The sequence below is a fragment of the Pelobates fuscus genome, chromosome 7, assembly GCF_036172605.1.
Source record: "Pelobates fuscus isolate aPelFus1 chromosome 7, aPelFus1.pri, whole genome shotgun sequence".
Classification (NCBI taxonomy): domain Eukaryota; kingdom Metazoa; phylum Chordata; class Amphibia; order Anura; family Pelobatidae; genus Pelobates; species Pelobates fuscus.
The window spans coordinates 38697947-38719312 of NC_086323.1; the positions used below are offsets into that span (position 1 = coordinate 38697947).

Sequence of the window (21366 nt, forward strand, 5' to 3'; positions counted from 1 at the left end):
CGCTAGTCCCTCTGAGTCCCGATCGGTGATCCAATAAAGAATCTCTTCCTTCCTGAAGAAACCTGTGTCCATCTCTCTGTGCTTGGCTTCCGTCAGTTTCTCCGGTATCACTTTTTTTTTTTTTTTTTTAAACTTTATTTTTGCAATGGCAGATCGTATGGTGAAGTAACATTGTTAGGCTTGTGCAAAAGCCATATGATATTACATATGTCAATTATGCGTTACAGAAAGGAAAAGAAAGTCCAGTTAGTTTGTCGAGGGGTTTCTTCCTGTTGTGTTGGTTGCCCTCTGCCAGAGTTTAATTTTTTATAATTAAAGAAGAACAAAAACAGAAAACAGATAACCTTAGGAGATGTTGCGTTTAACATGTTATGTAGGAGTGGGGTGGTGGTTGGTGCAGTGTTATTCAGGAGGTTTGTTAGTGTGTTTTTGTCGTGGGATGTGACGTGTACGTGAGGTGTGATCCTCGTCTGTGTGAGTTGGGTTAGTAGAGATCCGTGTGGGGCAATGAAAGAGTGATTGTATGGTTAGCGTTACATGTCGTAATGACATTTTGCGTTGGGTGTCATAAGAATTTAACTGTTTTAGTACATTTAATAAGTTTGCTCTAGGTATGTTTATCTTATAATCGGATGCATTTTGTATCCCCGTTGTTTTGATTGTACTGCACCCCCTGGGATGCTTTGGTTTTGAAAAGTGTTCATCATTGCCAGCAGAGTCTATGTGTGGCACATGCTCTCATTATTTTTATGAGAGCATGTGATTCAGTCTTCAACTATTTGTCTCTTGGAAACTCTCTTGGTGACCTCATGTTACTCTGAAAACCTACATTCAAAATGCTAATTGTTAGGCAAGAACTACAAATTGACATTTACCCTGATATTACCCACCTATACTGCTATATTTGTTATTGTGAGTTAATTACGTCTATGCTAAGCCTGTAGCTTTACTTTTGTAATTAAGTGAGTTCTTAAAGGGTATTTGATTCCTCTATACAAACTATCTATGAAATTGCTAACTACTATATATATATAGATCAAGCCAAACATCTCTTTGAACCCTCCTGTGAGTCAGACTATCAGCATAAACTCTATGCCGATGACAGCACAAGAAGGGGCCTAAAGGCTGTTCTAATGCTTGGTTTCATTGTTCATTAATGCACATGTGTTACAAGTGCATACTTTACCCTCCCAGATGCCCCCCCGCTTTATCCAGTGCAGGTACTGTGCCTGGCCGGCAGTGATACCTGTCAAGGCACAAAGAGCTGGTACAATAATGGTTGGGATAAAGATTTTATTTATTTGTGCTGCCACTTCTACTGCAGAACCTCTTTGAGATGATGGCTAATTGTGTCAATTCTGTGAGGTTACCACCGACATCAGAGCGGTGATGGCAGAACTGGACCTGTTGAGACCAAGGTGAGTACGAAGGAGAAAATGATGAGGACACTTTGAAGGTGGGTAATATAACCCGTTTATTTGGACACTAGGAAAGGGAAAAAAGGACTGACTAAAGTTAAAAAAAAATAATGACAGGTTCACTTTAGGGTAAATTATCAAGAAAGTATTTTGCTGCCATGTGTCGGCAGCATGGGACAGTTCTGGTAAATGAATCTGGGGGTTTCTGAATGGTGTCTGGTTTAATTGGCTGAGGTGGTATTGAATGCTGTTAAGGGGTTGCAGTTTTTTGATTAGTTTTTTTCAATGTGGATGTTGAATTCAGCAACATTACACCACTGTTTATGGTTACACCTCTAGATGGCGGTTAGGGTTATGGGGTCATTAGGGTTAGGGTAAATTTGGATTCAGGGATATAGAGTTAAGGGTTATCTGTCTCCAAGATTTTGTGGCCTATAACTGCCCTGATTCTTAAAGAGAGGATACATACAGAGCTGCACGCTGTGTCTTTAGGGCAACAGGAGTGTACCCAGCACTATAATACCGACCATCATTATAGACCGTGTTCTAACAATGCCATTATCTTTTTATTGTGGCAGCCACGTAGCTCCACCATAATGACATTTTGTCAAAATGTTACAATGTGCCTGATTCTCTCATAACTTCTGTTTGTTTTTGAATCAATGTACTTAAAGTGCATTAATTAAAATTGGGGTGTCAAGTGTTGGCATTTCTTGCTGATATTGGGATGTGGAGAGTTGGCACTGCATGCTTGTATGTGGATTAGAGTATTGTGATTGAAAGCAGATAATGGTGTGCAGACTGTTGGAGTTGCTTGCCACTATAGGGGCGCAGAGAGGTGCTCGTGGCTGGGTATCCCATGCCTGCTGAGTCCCCCAACCTTCCCCCCTTTCCATTCATTACCCAGGAATGAGTCGCCTTTACATGCAGGGCTAGCAGTGCTAACAGTTGAGGCCATGTGTGTGTGTGGAACAGCTGAAGGCTGCTTTTGGATTGCTTGGAATGCGGTAGATGACCTGAGAGCAGGACTTTTATGGAAACTCACAGCCTGAGACTGAGTAATTCCTGCCAAACAGCATCCAGTCTGATGAGAGCAGTGTAACAGGAGCATAGCTCAGCAGCGCTGTCTGGGGTAGCAAAGATTGGAATAGCAGAAAGTAGCACAGACTGGAGCATAGGGAATAGCACAGACTGGACTAGCAGAGGTTAATACAGACTGGAATAGCAGGATTATACTACAAATTGGAATAGCAGAGAACAGCACAGACTGGAATTGAAGACACCACAAACTGGAATAGTAGAGGGCACTCAGAAGCAAAATCTGTTACAAGAGGGGACAACTCATCAGGACAGCCTGTTACAGGAGGGACAGGCCAGCAGAACAGTCTGTAACAAGAGGGGACCCTCCAGCAACACAACCTGGGATTACAGCCTATCCTGAGCAGGACACTGAGACTCAGGCCATCACGCAGCAAGGTAACCATGCCTGAATACTACCTCCTGGGAGTAGGAATAATGCCTCAATGAGGGTATCACTGGGAAATGTGCTTTGCGGTTGGGGTAGCATAAACCATATTATTATTATTCCACAGCGCTGTACAATGGATATGCACTTAAACATAGGGATAGGTTCAACAAGGGGCAAGTGATGCCATATATGTGCCCTTGAAATGATCTCTGCTGAAATTTGCTAGGTCTGTTTATTATTCCATATGAGGTTCTCGTATTGTGATTACAGAAACATATTGTCTATTTGGAAGTGCTGTAATATAAAAAAAAAAATAGTTTGTCTCCCCCAGGCCTCCTGAAACTGTATATGTATAGAGTGTGAGTGTGTTAAAACCTAGCATTTATCACACACATCCTGTAGAACATTTAGAACTCTGAATGTGAGATATGAATAGAGCATGCTTTGACTTTATGAGTAAAGTTCATTATTTTACAGAGATGTTTCTCATATACCCAACGCTTTCTGAATAATTCCCCCGGGACACACAGGGGGCGTATTCACTAGACAGCAACATTTAGTGAATTGCAAAACTAATTGGGTAATTCTCATATCGGCTTTAGTCAGATCTTGGCTATTTTATTCAGAAATCAACAATTCCGTTTTTAAATTGCAATTCTCTGATTAAGATGTTTAACAGCTAATTACATGTTATTACGATAAGTCCTAAAACGATTGAACTATTAAGCCATTTGACTAACCTGTTATTATTTCATACAATAACTAAGTACGTACTTTATTAGTAAAGAACATAGCATGTTTTTCAGAATCGGTGCCCCCATGGTTTGAGTATTTCTCTTGCTTTATCTAAAAACCTCGGTTTTGTTTTCTCCAAGAAAGACAATGACAAACGTTTGGGGTGTAGGGATGGTATGTTGAAGACAGTGTGTGTGGGGGCAGGAGTGCAGGGAGGGGGTGCCATTGGGACTGTCACATGTTATCAGTCTTCAGAGTAAGTGACAGCAGCTGGCTTGCCACATTACTCTCACACCCCAAATAGATCAGCTGTTACATTAACCATTTCATAACCACACAGGCCTTTTCAGCCATGCCTGCTACATATAGTTTAATGTATTGTTTAAAGGGACATCCCCACTACAGGCTGGTACTAACATGCCCAACTATATTATTATACTATGGAGATAATGCATTAAGAATTCAACAAACAAATACATGATTGGAGATACCACCCCTGATGTTAACCATCCCCAGTCATCCCATGGCTTTCAAAGTGAAACACTTTTATGAGATATGTAGATACGCTGTTCCAAGTACTTTTATTTATGAAAATAGTAATTAATGAAATGACTTAGATTCTATTAGTGTGCTGTGTATGTTCATCCATGCTTTTTTAATGAAGGAAAGTACTCTTGACTGAAAGCTAATTTAGAGCCTGAATAAGTATCTCCGGGTTTGTGTGGTGTAGAAGACCATTCATGGTTTAGGTGGATGCTCTTTCCCTATGACATCATCCTGTGAGGTGTGAATATATATACAGAGCTATTTTAGCAAATGACTACAGCTATAATGACTAGAATAAAGGAAACCAAACATAGGGAGACCCTTCCACCATAACACATGGTTGCATCATATGTGGTTATGGAGGTTGGGGATCCCCTTGAGACAGTGTTTCTTTTTTACAAATACACTATTTGTTTAAGATGCATCACTATTATTTAGTTTTGTTGCCCACCACCACTTGTCCACTATATACCTTATGGAGTACGTATAAAAAACACTGGGGAGTTTTAAGGAGCATAAATTGTATGTCCTTATTTTTGTTAAATATCTGTTGGGGGCGGAGCCTGACTGTGGAGCTGAGCGGACACACTATCTGTGAGCTCCCGAGCCTGGGCCTAATAATCGACGGAAAATAGGGGCGCATCGCCTTGGATTGAACCCCAACCTACCTCATCTTGTTATACAGAAGCAGGGGAACAGGGGGACCTTGCATGTCTGATATGCCAGCTGGAAAGCCTGACCCGAGGCTTGGGGCCTACAACATGCAGGGCAGGGTAGAGACGGCCGCTCTGCCAGCCCATCAAAACAAACAGCCTCCGCGACTCCTGGCTCCCCCCCCCCCCCCCCCACAGGACCGGCGGGGGTTATCCCGGTCCAAATAGCACCGACTCTCATACCTCCGTGGTCTCCGAGAACTGACACAGATCCCAGCCACGCACAAAGCCTGCAGGCCGCGTGCCATTATGACATGGCGGAAACACAACCCAGCAAAGAAAGTGTGCCTCTGGAGCACCGATACGACGCCACCGAGCCTCTGAATACTCGCCTGAACAACCTGTTCAACAACTTCTGGGCACGGATTGAGGCGAGGTACGCTGCCGCACAAATACAGCAGCGAGAGAACAGGAGCACTGAAAGCAAACAGAGGGGCGACACCCAGAGGGGGACTGGACAGCCCTCGGGCACTATTAAGATGAAACAGCCCGTCACTCACCGCATTAGCCCATCCGGGACAAAGGCCACTGGGGGCATGACCCCAGCGCATCACCCACGCAGGTGGAGGCCTGCCCGTCGCAAGCGGTGTAAACACCTCAAGGCCCCCAGACCTGTCCCACCAGGGAAGGACCCGGTCTTTAGCAGCTCCCGAGTCCGTGGGAATACAATGCCAGCCTTGTCGTTGGCCCGGAGCTGGAGGGAAGAGCTGGCCTGCTCCTGGCTGTTAGCCAACACCTGTGCTTACCCGGCGCCACCGCCACAGATCCCCGCTGGAGGAATAGGATGACTCACCAAGACACAGGCAGCCAACGCAACACTCTTGAACGGACGCTACCCAGACACATAAACGATGACACAAAAGCTCTGATGACCCAACTGCTGATGCAGGCTTGCAAATTTATGCACATGCTCCTTTAGATATTGCTGGACCCTTTTAATTTGCCACATATAACATGACCTAACCGACCACCAAGCCCCCTAGGCCAGACAAGCTACCGCATACACACCTGTCACACACAAAGCAAGCCAACTAAAGTTAACTCAGCAAGCACTGCGACACCTATTATATCACCTATACCTGCATTCTGTTACACCAGTTAGCGACTCTGCTAATCTCTGACCAACCCAATGTTGGAACAATCCTGTCTCTTGCTTTGGTAGCCGAGGTTACACATAGTTACACATATCTAAACCTATTTACACTAGGTCCACGGAGGTACAACTATTGCTAAAGTCTTACGCTTACTCTCTCAAGCATACACGCAAGCGTGTCCCCTTACCCATGCACCCAAACCCTTTAAAGCTGTTCTCTTGCAGATGATATAGGCAAATGTTATAAGCAAATGTTACAACTTTATTCCCCCTTGCAAGAAGCATTCCCATGTTTTCTGCTGCCTTGGTTAAGCTCCTATCTGCTTCTCAAAACACATCTCTCATAACACTGATCCCAGCAGGCTCTGATGGTAGCTTTATGTCTTGATTTCATACACAGAGCTATATATGTCTGCTTAACCCTCGATAGATGCAGATAGCATAACAAAGAGCCAATAGGTACTAACAGGGAAAACGTATAATGCATGTTGAGTGTGTTGCAATTTAATTCTATAGACATAGCTACACTAGCATAATGGTTTGCTACGCCACATAAGACCACACGGTTAGATCAATAGCAATTGCCTGTCTACCTGTCTAATGATGTATACCTGTAGATGTATGCCCGTATCAATCGTGAGAAACGAACCTAACTCAAGCTCTGACCAAACATGTATGTAGTATAGGTGTATACGTACAGTCTAACCTACGATGCGGACATTGCTTATACTCTTAGACCATATTTATAATCTACTACGTTATTCGTATGCTTAAACCTGTTTAAAATGTAAAATTGTGCATGTTACTCTTGTGCCCCGCATGTTCCGCGTGGGAAACAGCTGGAGGACTGCCTTTGGGGAACCTCTCGCCTGTTTGTGTCACATCTATGCACTACAAAAAAAAAAAAAATCCGTTTACGGTTTCTTTTTTTTACACATCTAAACCAAATTTAAAAGCTATTCTATAAATCTGCAGTGTGATTTCCCTTTTTTTTTTATTTCTCAGTATAAATTAATATTAAACGTGAAACAATATAAAAAAAAAAAAGGTATAATAACATCTATTACTATTCAGCTGCCAATTTGGTTAATTCCGAGAGCGTGCGCTGAAAAGCGCTTTGAGTCCCACTGGGATAAAGGCGCTATATAAATACTAATTATTATTATTATTATTATTATTATTATTATACGTAAAGTGAAAAAAAAAATAGGACAGCACTCATACTGATGTAGTTCATTATGTACTGCCAACAATGAAGCAGCTAGTGCAACATACAGAAAGCTTCTTGTCTACCCTGTACCTCTGTGGACCTACTTTGCTAATGTATAGCTTGGAGGAAAGACGAGACAGGGGGGATATGATAGAAACATTTAAATACATAAAGGGAATCAACTCAGTAAAGGAGGAGACTATATTTAAAAGAAGAAAAACTACCACAACAAGAGGACATAGTCTTAAATTAGAAGGACAAAGGTTTAAAAATAATATCAGGAAGTATTACTTTACTGAGAGGGTAGTGGATGCATGGAATAGCCTTCCAGCTGAAGGGGTAGAGGTTAACACATTGAGGGAGTTTAAGCATGCGTGGGATAGACATAAGTCTATCCTAGGCTTATGATAAGGCCAGGGACTAATGGAAGTATTTAGAAAGTTGGGCATATTCAATCCTGTTTCTAAATAATGGTGGAGGCAGTAAGATATTTAATCTTGTTTCTAAATAATGGTGGAGGAGGTGGGATATTTAATCCTGCTTCTAAATAATGGTGGAGGCAGTGGGATATTCAATCCTGTTTCTAAATAATGGTGGAAGCAGTGGGATATTCAATCCTGTTTCTAAATAATGGTGGAGGCAGTGGGATATTCAATCCTGTTTCTAAATAATGGTGGAAGCAGTGGGATATTCAATCCTGTTTCTAAATAATGGTGGAGGCGGTGAGATATTTAATCATCATTCTCCAGCACTGACTCACAAACTCGGTATCTATTTTAAATCTCATTCACATCCCATATCTCATGCAGGATATTTTCCCATACACTAGCATCCTTGAGACTTTTTGTTATTGTAACCTCTACTACTCTATAAATTACTGCCCCCTCTCTTTAAAACCCAGTATAACTTGACTTTCATCAATATTTAACCCTTCAAAACTTTAATGCCAACCTAAAATAAATAAAGTAAATATACAAAAAAGCACAATAAAAAAATGTTTCGCACAAAAGTAACACACATAAAATAAGCTCTGTATTGTATTCTACTTACTAACTCTTCTCTGTATCATAGGTGTGTGAAGTACAGTCCATTAGGGTGTGTACCTGTATTTAATAAAAGGAGACTATTTATTGAAAACTCAGCCATTAAAATGGGTATTTCTGTTTTGTAAATACAACATAAACTGTATATCTACTGCACTTACCGTACCTCCCTCTGCTATAAACTAACCTGTGGAGTGTTAAGTATGCTTGTTAACACAGTATTAAGCATGGGTTCACTGTATCTCCTAATATAATGTAACCTGCAAAGTGCTACATCCACTATATAATATTGCCTTAGGTATACCACTCTCTGCTGCACAGTAACTCGTAGAGTGTTAGGAACACACCTGTTAGTCCTATAACAATCTTTAATTTAAATGTACTTAAACTTGTAATTACTGAACTTACTGGACCTCTACTGTAAAGTAGCTTATAAAGTGCCTAGTACACCTGTTAATGCCATATAAATAAAATATGTATACACTGTACTGCACTTGTAACTGTTAGTACTATGAAAGGAAAAACACAAGAATTTATTAAATAGATCATTTGCCAGTTTCACAGTAGTCACTCTGTTTTTCTTCTGGATTTTCCCAACAGAATCATTATTTTATAAATTGGATCAAACCATATAGGAAATAAAGCACTGTCTGGATGCCAGTATCATGGCATTTATAATAAATATTTTTTTTCCCTAAACACACATTACCAAAATACATGTTTAGATATTTTGTCTGTCATCTCTGAAAGCCATAAACCACTTACCTAATGAAAGACAGAATGAATAAAAAGGCTACTACCCTATATACACATAGCCAAGCAGTATATTACATCCTACCCTATATACACATAGCCAAGCAGTATATGACATCCTACCCTATATACACATAGCCAAGCAGTATATTACATCCTACCCTATATACACATAGCCAAGCGGTATATTACATCCTACCCTATATACAAATAGCCAGGCAGTATATTACATCCTACCCTATATACACATAGCCAAGCGGTATATTACATCCTACCCTATATACACATAGCCAAGCAGTATATTACATCCTACCCTATATACACATAGCCAGGCAGTATATTACATCCTACCCTATATACACATAGCCAAGCAGTATATTACATACTACCCTATATACACATAGCCAAGCAGTATATTACATCCTACCCTATATACACATAATCAAGCAGTATATCATATCCTACCCTATATACACATAGCCAAGCAGTATATTACATCCTACCCTATATACACATAGCCAAGCAGTATATTACATCCTACCCTATATACACATAGCCAAGCAGTATATTACATCCTACCCTATATACACATAGCCAAGCAGTATATTACATCCTACCCTATATACACATAGCCAAGCGGTATATTACATCCTACCCTATATACAAATAGCCAGGCAGTATATTACATCCTACCCTATATACACATAGCCAAGCGGTATATTACATCCTACCCTATATACACATAGCCAAGCAGTATATTACATCCTACCCTATATACACATAGCCAGGCAGTATATTACATCCTACCCTATATACACATAGCCAAGCAGTATATTACATACTACCCTATATACACATAGCCAAGCAGTATATTACATACTACCCTATATACACATAGCCAAGCAGTATATTACATCCTACCCTATATACACATAATCAAGCAGTATATCATATCCTACCCTATATACACATAGCCAAGCAGTATATTACATCCTACCCTATATACACATAGCCAAGCAGTATATTACATCCTACCCTATATACACATAGCCAAGCAGTATATTACATCCTACCCTATATACACATAGCCAAGCAGTATATTACATCCTACCCTATATACACATAGCCAAGCGGTATATTACATCCTACCCTATATACAAATAGCCAGGCAGTATATTACATCCTACCCTATATACACATAGCCAAGCGGTATATTACATCCTACCCTATATACCCTACCACCCCTTACCCTCACAGCACCCCTACCCCCACAGCACCCCTTACCCCCACAGCACCCCTACCACCCCTTACCCTCACAGCACCCCTACCCCCACAGCACCCTTACCCCCACAGCACCCTTACCCCCACAGCACCCCTTACCCCCACAGCACCCCTACCACCCCTTACCCTCACAGCACCCCTACCCCCACAGCACCCTTACACCCACAGCACCCTTACCCCCACAGCACCCCTTACCCCCACAGCACCCCTACCACCCCTTACCCCCAAAGCACCCCTACCACCCCTTACCCCCACAGCACCCTTACCCCCACAGCACCCCTTACCCCCACAGCACCCCTACCACCCCTTACCCCTACAACACCCCTACCACCCCAACACCCCTTACCCTCACAGCACCCCTTACCCCCAAAGCACCCCTACCCCCACAGCACCCCTACCACCCCTTACCCCCACAGCACCCTTACCCCCACAGCACCCTTACCCCCACAGCACCCCTTACCCCCACAGCACCCCTACCACCCCTTACCCCCACAGCACCCCTACCACCCCTTACCCCCACAGCACCCCTACCACCCCTTACCCCCACAGCACTCCTACCACCCCTTACCACCCACAGCACCACTTACCACCCACAGCACCCCTTACCCCCACAGCACCCTTACCACCCTCAGCACCCCTACCCACCCTCAGCACCCCTTACCCCCCACAGCACCCCTACGACCCACAGGACCCCTACCACCACAGCACTACCCACAGCACAGCACCCCTACCATCCACAGCACCCCTACCCGCCCACACACACACAGCACACCCCCCCACACACACACAGCACTCCACACCCTTACACACACACACACACATACATACACACTGCACCCCTCAATGCAGTATGTGTGTGTATTCAACAGTCTGTCTGTCTGTATGTGTACTCAGCGGACTGTGTGTGTGTGTGTGTGTGTGTGTATGTGTATTTAGCGGACTGTGTGTTTATGTATTTAGCGGATGGGGAGTATGTATTTAGCGGATGGGGAGTGTGTATTTAGCAGATGGGGAGTGTGTATTTAGCGGACGATGTGTGTATGTGTTTAGCAGACGGTGTGTGTATGTATTTAGCGGACTCTGTGAGAATGTGTTCTGCAGTCTGTGTGTATGTATTGCATTTGTTGGAGATACTAATAAATATAAGCTGAATTTGATCTATTTATATCATTATTTAAAATCTGTATCATTGAACTCTCTGTTGTGTTCTTCTTTTAAAACAAAAGTTGTTAATTAGTTCGGACAACTGTACAAGTTGTTTTTTCTAAACTTAAACCTCAGTATTCAGGTTTAATTGCAGTGTTGGCACTTTGAGGGAAAAAAAGTTGACATATATTGCGGTTTGGGCACTCGGGCTCAAAAAGGTTCGCCATCACTGCTATAGGGGGTATTTTTCATTTCATGCTATACACACATAACCAAGTTTCTCATAATCCATATTTTTCATTCAGACCCTCTAATAGCAGGTTTGCAGGTAGCAGGCCAGGTTCCGTGATTTTGTGTGAGGGTCTGCCTGTTCCCCTGACTGCCCTCACTTTCCTTTCCTTGGCGTTGTGCCCTTTGAGATTAGAGCTATATCTGCAGACAGTCCTGCTTGTCCGTGTCTATTTTCAGAAGTCACAGCTGAACCTTTCGTCTCCTGACAGCTTCTGTGCTTTTTCTAGATGTTTCCAAACACCCTCAAACAAATACACTGCATTTCAAAGTTTAAAAAGCTTTGCTTTAACCAATCCATTCTACGTTCACTCTATCATTCTACGTTCACAAAGGCATACCGTCCGTCTAACAAGACCAGAACAAAAAGAAACAGATTTATTTTACATTCCGAGCATCGAGCCTAAATATTTCATGTTTTTACTTTGGCAATTCCTTCCTAACTCTTTTTGCCAATAATAGGAGCTGAATGCAACGTGGCTGGGGTCTGGCTGAAACATCACATTAGGTGCATTTCTTAAAGTAGAATTAGCTTTATGACATTTGGGGTCAGAAGATAACAATATAAACTATTTTGTATTCAGCAAATTATCTACTATTCCGTGTATAGATAAAAGGGACAATCCATGTACCATAGTCACTACTTCATCAATCCAGTCTTATTCTGCACCCAAAGCTCACCCCTCCTCAGTATGAAATGTATTAATGAGGTAGCTTCACTGGAGCAGTAAGTCCTGGAGTATAAGAGAATATGGCATGTATATGTAATGCATTGCTCATGCTGTACAAATATTTGAATAGATGACCAAGTGAAATATTCTCATTATGACATCACAAGCTGAGGGGGTGGGCTTATGGTGCAGAGGAATCCCCTGACTGTTCTTAAACATTTTGACAAAAACTGGAAGTACTGCACCCATAGGCTCCTGGCATCATAATATCTGCAATACGCTGTAGTGATTATGCTGCTTGGACTGTCTCTGTACTATAATGTATCTGTCTCTTTCTGTCTTGCGGAAATGCCCAGCAATTTTTGGTATTCATACAAAACACATATAGAAGTCTATCCACTAAGGTCCAATTTATCAAACAGATTTAAAAAAGGGAGTTGAAAAAAGGACAATGACAGTATGCGAAAAGCGTTTAAACTCTACCAATAATCTTCTATCCATGGATAACCCACATAAATAAAGAATATCTAGTTTTCACTGACATTATGGTCCTATATAATTAATTAGCAAAATTTGCATTTTTGTAATTGTCTCACCCTGATGTGTCCATTCACTTCAGGTAAGTACGAAATGATACAAAAAAAACCAACCACAACCTGTATCACTTGAACTGGACCAAGTTAAAGGGTTGCTCTACGCATCCTAACTACTTCAGCCTATTGCAATGGTTATGATTCAGGGAGTACCCTGGCCGAGTTCCCCAGTAATGGGACAAATGGTTTGCCCTCTTTCCTGGGTACCTTCGGGTTCCAAGGCTTCTTCTTTCCTGGTGATGTGATTCTGGTTTCTGCAGAGCTGAAGAAGTCAATGCAGTCACCATTAATTGTCTGAGAGCGTCTGAATGTTTGTTGATGCCCCAATGACACTGCTGGAGGTGTGGTTACACGTCTGGCACCAAAAGGGATTAAACTCCATATGTGCAGCATTTCATAGCAAAACACTGTACATACAGACTCAAGGCACTATGACCGCTTTGATTCACTGAAGCGAGCATGGTGCTTAGAGTGGCCCATTAAGGTGATCAAAAGCTTTCTTCTCCTTTACGATATAACAAAGGCAAGTGTGTGGCCGAGTATATCTAGTCAACTACCCTCAAAATCTGACTGGTGTGGGGGGTGGGGCCGGGCCGACTGGCAGCCATGAGCATAAGCTCCAGACCTAAGCACATGAAAAAGGCATCAAAAGTGGGTGCTGAACACCCCAAAATCGACAAATCCGGAATACCGGCGGTGAGCATAACCTCAGCATCAGACAGACACCCGATGACCACCAATAGCAAACTGGAAGGCGGGGCGCTGATATCTCTGGCCTTCCCGTGGCTGGGAGCCTCGAGCGGCAGTTGAGCGGGGGCCGGTGGCGTGAGAGAGCCCTATACGCCAACGATAAGAGACTGACAATACACGGCCGGTGCTTGCCGGCGGGGCGGCCCCGCCCCCCCCCCCATGGTCGGCGGGGGTAATCTGGACCTCATGGCGGCGGCCCTCAAGGCGGCGGGAATCCCCGGGCTGGTGTTCTGCACGCAGAACAGCCTGTCAGAAGATTGGACTATACTGCTATGGGGACAGTCACAGCGGATACCTTACAAGGCTACTTAGAACCCCGTTAACTGCGCTCCAGACCGCGAAAAATACTCACCTATCGTGAGGGCCCGGCATGGGCAGTACACGTGGCCTTCGGTGCTGCCGGCCTCCGTATGGATACCCCGGCAACCAGCCCGCAAGAGGGGTAGGTGCCCTGGCCTCCGGGTCTGAGGGGTCCCCGGAGACACTTGTCCCTGATGCCGTGAGCCCTGTGGACCAGGTGGTGGAGGACGGTCCGGCGGACCGGTGGCCGTGACTGACGTACACCATCCCCAAGAGTGTGGCCGGCGCCGGGAGAGACATGGGGGCACACACTCCACAGAGGCTTGAGAGGTGATGGAGAGGTGCAGGAGGCAGACGGTCCGTAGACTCTAGGTGTGGGGGTCATGTGGACGGTTCCTGCCTCTGAGTGCCCACAGAGCCATGGAGAGTCCTGCTGACGGGCTGAGGCCTGATTGGGGGAGACGGATGGAGACCCGGCGGGCTGAGGGACATATAGCTGCTGTGCCATAGACGGCCCTTGCCCGACTAATATAACGTCCTGTGCTAATATAATCCATATTTGAATGTTTTTTCATAACTGTAATGTTCCGTAAATCTAAAGCCTAAGGTTAAGGAATGGCTTGCATACAGTTTCACCGTTCTTAGCTTATTCTCTAGATGTGTAACCTGAGGGCACGAATTAAAGCCTTACAACATACTGACCTGTTTAAGCATGTGGATAGGCAGCTATACAGGAACCAATTAAGCCCTTAAACTCCCATTGCTTAAGTATTGCATGATATATTTTGACAATCTGCTTACTTAAGCATGAGCCAAAATGTCACATTCTCAAGAGAAAAAACAATAAAGATCCAGTTTCAACAAACCATAAATAAATAAAAAAACATAATTAGTTAGAAATGATATTGCAGAGTTTTAGCATGCTGTTGTGATGGGTAGAACAGACTGTGCAACTTGGAGTTTGTATAAATAACATTGTTCGTTTTGCAAAGTTTTCAAACGGTTTCAATATGAAAAAAAAAAAATCAGCATACCTACCTTCATCTACGTATAAACCTATTGGCAATTTACATGTCGTTATTACCTCACTGCTCAGATATTAGCCTACTGTGAATAAGCTTGTTCCTTTTTCTTTTAAAACAAAAAAGTGCAGCACCTCTTGACCGTAACTGTTTAATATTGTTATTATGCCTCTTGTTCTCAGTTATTAAGTCATTACGTAAGCTTGTACTTAACTCTGCACGACTAAGCACTATACCTGGAACCCCTCCTACAGGCTATCAGGCAGAACCCGGACATCAAGGGCTATGAGTGGGAAGGAGTGCACCATAAGGTGGCAGCCTACGCCGATGACCTCCTCTTTTTTGTCCGCAACCCCCGAACGACGTTACCTTGCCTCCTCACAGAACTAGACAGATTCGGACTCCTATCTGGATTTAAACTCAACATCCCTAAATGTGAAGCACTAAACATCTCACTCCCCACAGAGGAGGCCCGTTCCCTGGAATCGCAATTTGAGTTCCGCTGGTGCTCCAACAAAATGAAGTACCTAGGCGTCTGGGTGACTACAGACCCGGAGGATATGTATAACTGCAACTTCACACCCCTCCTCAGGAAAGTCTTGATGGACCTCTCCAACTGGTCCTACCCGCATATTACGTGGCACGGCAGAGTTGCCGTACTTAAAATGAATGTCCTACCGAGGATCCTCTATCTCCTGCAAACAACACCTGTTGCCATCCCGGAGTCTTTCTTCTCGACCCTGAAATCGGGAGTACTTAAATATGTCTGGCGAGGCGGCCGACCCCGACTTCGGCATGATATCCTGTGCCGACCCAGGGCTCAAGGTGGTCTAGCGCTCCCTGATTTTAAAAAATATTATCAGGCTGCGGTAATGCAACGTGTTTTAGACTGGCATGTAACTTCGGCAACCAAACAATGGGTTACACTGGATAGGGGACTCATAGGCCCGACACTGGAAGCTCAGGTGTGGGGGAACCCCGGAAGACTTATCACCCCGACTCGCACTGAGGGTCTGGTATCTCAGACCTTGATTGGTTGGCGAACACTGAGAAAACTAGAACACATCTCCCCTACACCTAGCCCAATGCTACCGATCACACATAATGTAGAGGTAGGAGGTGGACTCCCAGCGAGAGCATGGCCCATCGAGAGTGAACGTACGTATATACCCATACATACAATCCTCGCTGATGGGAAACTTCGGGATCTCCCATCGCTGCTTGGAGACAGACCCTGGACCCTTCTCTCCCAGTTCCGCTACATGCAACTGAAACACTTCATTGCCTCCATACCACACAACGTACGGTTGCACAGGGACCTCACATGGTTCGAAAGAATCTGCGACCAAGGACTAGACCTGGCCCACGCAATCTCGACACTATATCAAAACCTGTTAGTAGGAGGCACCCCCGCACCGTTGGCGTTTAAGAGGCAATGGGAAGGACAACTGGGGAAGGAACTTACCACCCAACATTGGGAATCCGCGTTGCTCTGGCAACATAAGAGCTCGATGAGTTCTTATTACCAAGAAATGAATTACAAGCTGATATCTTTGTGGTACCGGACACCGGCACTACTTCACCGAATCTTCCCATCAATCCCACCTGTGTGCTGGAGATGCCAGGTAGAACGCGGCACTGTACTGCACATCTGGTGGGAATGCAAATTCATTACCCCATATTGGACCATGGTCAGGGCCGAAGTGACGCTCATCCTGAGAGACATACCCGAATGGACGGCGGAACTGGCCCTGCTACACGCCTCTACACAGCCCATACCAGTGTATAAAAAGTCGTTACTGCGGCACTTGCTCAACGCCGCTAAGGCCAACATCCCAGCACATTGGAAAACAACTACGGTACCGACTAAACACGAATGGATTCACCGGGTCGAAGATATTCAGGGGGCGGAGGAGGCACACGCCACCATCACTGGTCGGAGAGCCAGACACACAGACATGTGGATGCCCTGGTTTTACTATGTTGCTCAGTATCGACGTGATGGAGACAATCAGAGTCGCACGGCACAGGCACCAATGCTCCCCCCCTCCTAATTCCCTTTCCTTTCTTCTCCTCCTTCCGATCGCAGGGTCTCAAGGGACCTGAGACAGACAATGGACAGACTATACTTATGCAGATAGGTAATGCTTCATGACAACGGACAGAATAGGAAACCATTGACTAGAAACCTACGAGTTAGGACTTGACATTGGACAGAAGACTCTAGGGGCAGACATCGCCCTCAGTGACATTTAATGTACTGGACACTCCAGAATCTGACTACGCTATGACTCCATTCCCTAGCATTCTGACATCTGGACCGACAGGACTCCTACACGTGCACACACACCAATGAACACCGCCCATGACGGGAGGGATCAGGGACCCTTCGAACCATCCGGTGACTCCACACTATTGAGGCAGAGGTGCCCGGTGAACATGTTTTAGGCTCCGCCTGAGACGGGTATCGTGCGGGAGGGATCAGCACTCGCATCTTAGTTTCCTACCTTTTATTTTGAGCATTAGGCCACTTTAGATGGGGGTACTGGGTCATGGAGATTCAGTGGGATAGGTCTCTCACATACCTTACCCAACAGGAGGTACTTCACCATCACTGATCAGATTATACCTCTCCCCCAGAGGTACCCCGGATTGCACCTGGGACCCTTTCACCAATGATCCCACGTATGTGGAAGGCCTGCTGGTCTCATTGCCCATACGCTATCTTTCGGCCTTTGCGGTCTCGACCCTGGATGGCACTAAACTCGAGACTCACTGATCTCTCCGCCCTGACACTGTATTATACCCTGAACTAACCTCGACTACCTGAGGTAATAACTGCCTATGTGACATATCCATCCCCTGTCCACCACAGGCTAGCGTCATCTGTGACCCATGTCTAGCCAGAAGTGCATCGGGCCATGGGTTAATACTGGTCCCTGCCCCCTGCTTCCACAAATAAAGGGAAATAAGCACGGAATTTGTCAAACGAGGTCCACATTCTGTCTATCTGATTTTGTGATGTTTAACTGTACTTTAATTGTTTTACTCAAACTGCTCTGATACTAAAATATTCTATGCTGGCTTTATCTTATTTTGGAAATTTTACGTTTTTGTCCGGCCTGCGAGCCACCTATGTTGATTATACCATTTCAATAAACAGATTTACAAAAAAAAAAAAACTCTGCACGACTAAAATAAAGAATTAAAAAAAAAAAAAAAATCTGACTGGTGTAATGACAGGACAAAGACTAGAATATCTGTGGACAAATCTTCACACTTTTAGTCAGTCCAAATAGATTTGTGATTGAAATAGTAGTTCAGCCAGTCCAAATAGGTTTGTAGTCCTCATTGAATAGACCTAATAGCAACTTTGCAAACGTGGATAACACCTATTTTTTCCAATCAGTTGTATATGTAATGGGTTTTAGCCCACATTCTTGTCTTGAACTGCTTTGTTTTTTTTAAATTTATTTATTTTTTTGCTTATTTTTTAAATTACTTTTTAAAAGCTGGTTGAAAAGTCAGACTTTACCAAACAGATCAGATCATAATTCTTGTACAAACCAAAAATTGTTTTGTTTATATTCCACTTACTTTCTCTTGCTTTACGTTACTCTTTTTGATTTTAAAAAGTTTTTTACATGAATGTTACCAAGACATATCTTGTATGTTGCTACTCTTACTACCATGAACCATGTTTTATGTCTGATAAAATGTAAAACACAATGAACTTTGATTTGAAAAGAAACAAAAATTGGTTGGACTAAAGCTAAAGACGAGCAGAATCATTTAACGGCACAATTATAAATATCTACTAAATTTTAAAATAAAAAACTTTTTCCATTTACAATACATTAATCAGCACGAATTGCATTGTATTTTCAGGAGTTAAAAACACAGAAGCTCAAATCCTGTCTTTACGATGACATGCATTCCTAGAGAGATGGGAAACGCGAATATTTATTTTCAAATTTGTGTTAAATGTTTTAGACAACACGTAGCCTTGACGTTTGGTTTAATATCCAGTGAGTAAGTTCATAGGTCAGGAATCTTGTGGAAAGGAATCTAATAAAGTGAGTGTTTATTTAGTCCTCCCAAGATAAAACTGGAATTTAGAATTTGTTTGTCACGCGACACCAAGATAACATTGTGTCTGAGTGCCTTAGCTATTATTAGGCTTCTGGTTGCCGTTAGCTCCCAACTAGGGGATATGAAGTGAAACTAGATAAAATACAATGATCAATATTTCTTAAACTCTGGGTTGAGAGGTGGGTTGACCTAGAGTCATCCCTAATGGGACCTGATAAGCCACAATTCCTTATGTGGGTTCCTCGTGAACATAGACCGACAACACAAGTTGAATGCCCGGCCATAGCGAATTCGATGAAGATATGGGAGATTGCGTCGGTCAAATATGGGTTGTCCTCCCGGACATCCCCATTGACCCCCTATCTCAGAAACAAAGCTTTCCCCCCTGGACTATACGCTAGGGATTTCAAAGGAATAGAGGGAACGGGTGTCCAGCGCCTTTGACAACTCTATGAAGGTGGGTCACTACTTCAGTTTGAGGATTTAAAGGCCAGGGCAGATTTACGCCCTTCTGACTTCTTTCGCTTTGTACAACTCAGAGACTTTGCACAGACCCCGATCAATAGATCTAGTGCATTGCAACCGCATACCTTTTTCGAAGCCATGTGCCTTAGGGAACAGTTCCCGAGGGGCCTTATAACAGCTTTATATGCACAATTAAGCACCTCCACGTCAGAATGGGGGGACCTTACGTACACAGCCCAATGGGAGGCGGATCTTGGCGAAGAATTGGAGGGGGTGGATTGGCAGGAGATTTGGGAAGCTGCAGCAGCTTCGTCTATATGTGTTCCAATGCAGGAGCAAGCATATAAGACCATGTTTAGGTGGTATACCACCCTGGTGAAGTTATGCAGGATGAACAGAATATCCACGGATATATGCTGGAGAGGCTGCGGTCATAAAGGGACTTACTTACACATGTGGTGGGAATGCCCTAGGATCAAATCGTTCTGGAAGGAGGTGGCGGACTTACTGAAGGATATCTTTGGTAGGGAGATTGACCTAAACCCATGGGTTTTCCTTCTGGCCAGACCTCTTGAGGGATGGACCAGAACGGAACTGAAATTGTTGAATAATGTAAACCTGGCGGCAAGGCGGGCATTGGCTCAGGTCTGGCTTCAACCTTCCCCCCCCCCCCCCTTTTCATAGGGTGCTACAAAAGATTAAGGATACGTTCCTTATGGATAAACTTACAGCGAAGGTCAGAGGCACAATGGCAAAATTTGATAGAGTTTGGGCACCGTGGGTAGATAGTGGCGCGGGAGAATAGGCAACAAGGGAGTGGGATCCGGGCCTCCGTTCTCCTTTCTTCCGTCACCTTTTAGGGAACCGGATGCTTACCTATCAGGCTCCCTTTACTAAGAATGTTCCTTTACTAAGAATGTTATGGGATTCCCTTCAAGAGCCTCTAGGATACCGCAGATCTTTAGGGATAGGTGGGGCTGTATACAGGAAATTGAGTGACGTGGCTATGATTGAGGGCATGGCCTCATAGGCTGGTGCTGAGGTCGGATGACCGCTCCTACCTTGCCTACTTTTCTCTCCCCCCTCCTCTCCCCTCCCCCCCCTCCCCCTTGACCTTCTCTTCTATACTTTTCTTCACCCCCGCTTTTCCTGTCTGTATTGTCCTTTGTCCTTTCTTTTATCTACTTTTTTCTTATTTGAATGGCTTTAATTTCGCATTTTATCTCTACCATGGCCAGAGCTTGGTCCTAACTGATGGGGATCGGGATTACTCAGTTATATTCTTAGACATATGCAATTATATTAATCAGCATCCCTTCAGGCAGGGTTGTATAGGGGCCCTGTGTAATATGCATCTGAAAGATATGGGATCTTATATGCATGCTTAACAACGAGATACATCATGTACTGCAGCCATTCTTGTTCTTTTTGAATTTTATGTTAATGGAAAATTGGAGAGACACCGTGCACATATATGGACACTTCAAGACCAGTGTGCCTAAGATATCGACAATACCACGAATGACACACGCTTTATTTTGACCAATTTGCTCACCACTCATGCTGGATCTTGCTAAAGACTCTACAAATGTGATGTTTTTCTCTGTATATTGTGCTATTGGTGTTTCACCTTGTTATAAATAAAGAATTAAAAAAAACAAAAAAAAACTCTGGGTTGAGAGCTGTAACTGTGTCTCTAATAATAAGAGGAACATTTGATTCATCAAACCCTGGGTAATTACTCTTAATAAATTGGTTACTGCCTACCTCTGGATATGA

General features: G+C 43.8%; 1 protein-coding gene across 8 annotated transcripts in view; it reads left to right on the top strand.

Annotated features, from left to right (window-relative positions):
• The first annotated feature begins 2461 nt into the window (after nt 1–2461).
• Nucleotides 2462–21366, top strand: part of NEXN (nexilin F-actin binding protein) — a 72555-nt gene continuing 53650 nt past the window's right edge. For 4 of the 8 annotated variants that reach the window (XM_063427954.1, XM_063427956.1, XM_063427953.1 and 1 more), the window contains exon 1: nt 2463–2894. The gene's annotated coding sequence lies outside the window, so the exon portion shown is untranslated. Of the gene's footprint in view, nt 2895–21366 lie in introns of all 8 variants that reach the window. The other 4 variants (XM_063427951.1, XM_063427955.1, XM_063427952.1 and 1 more) reach the window with 2 other exon arrangements.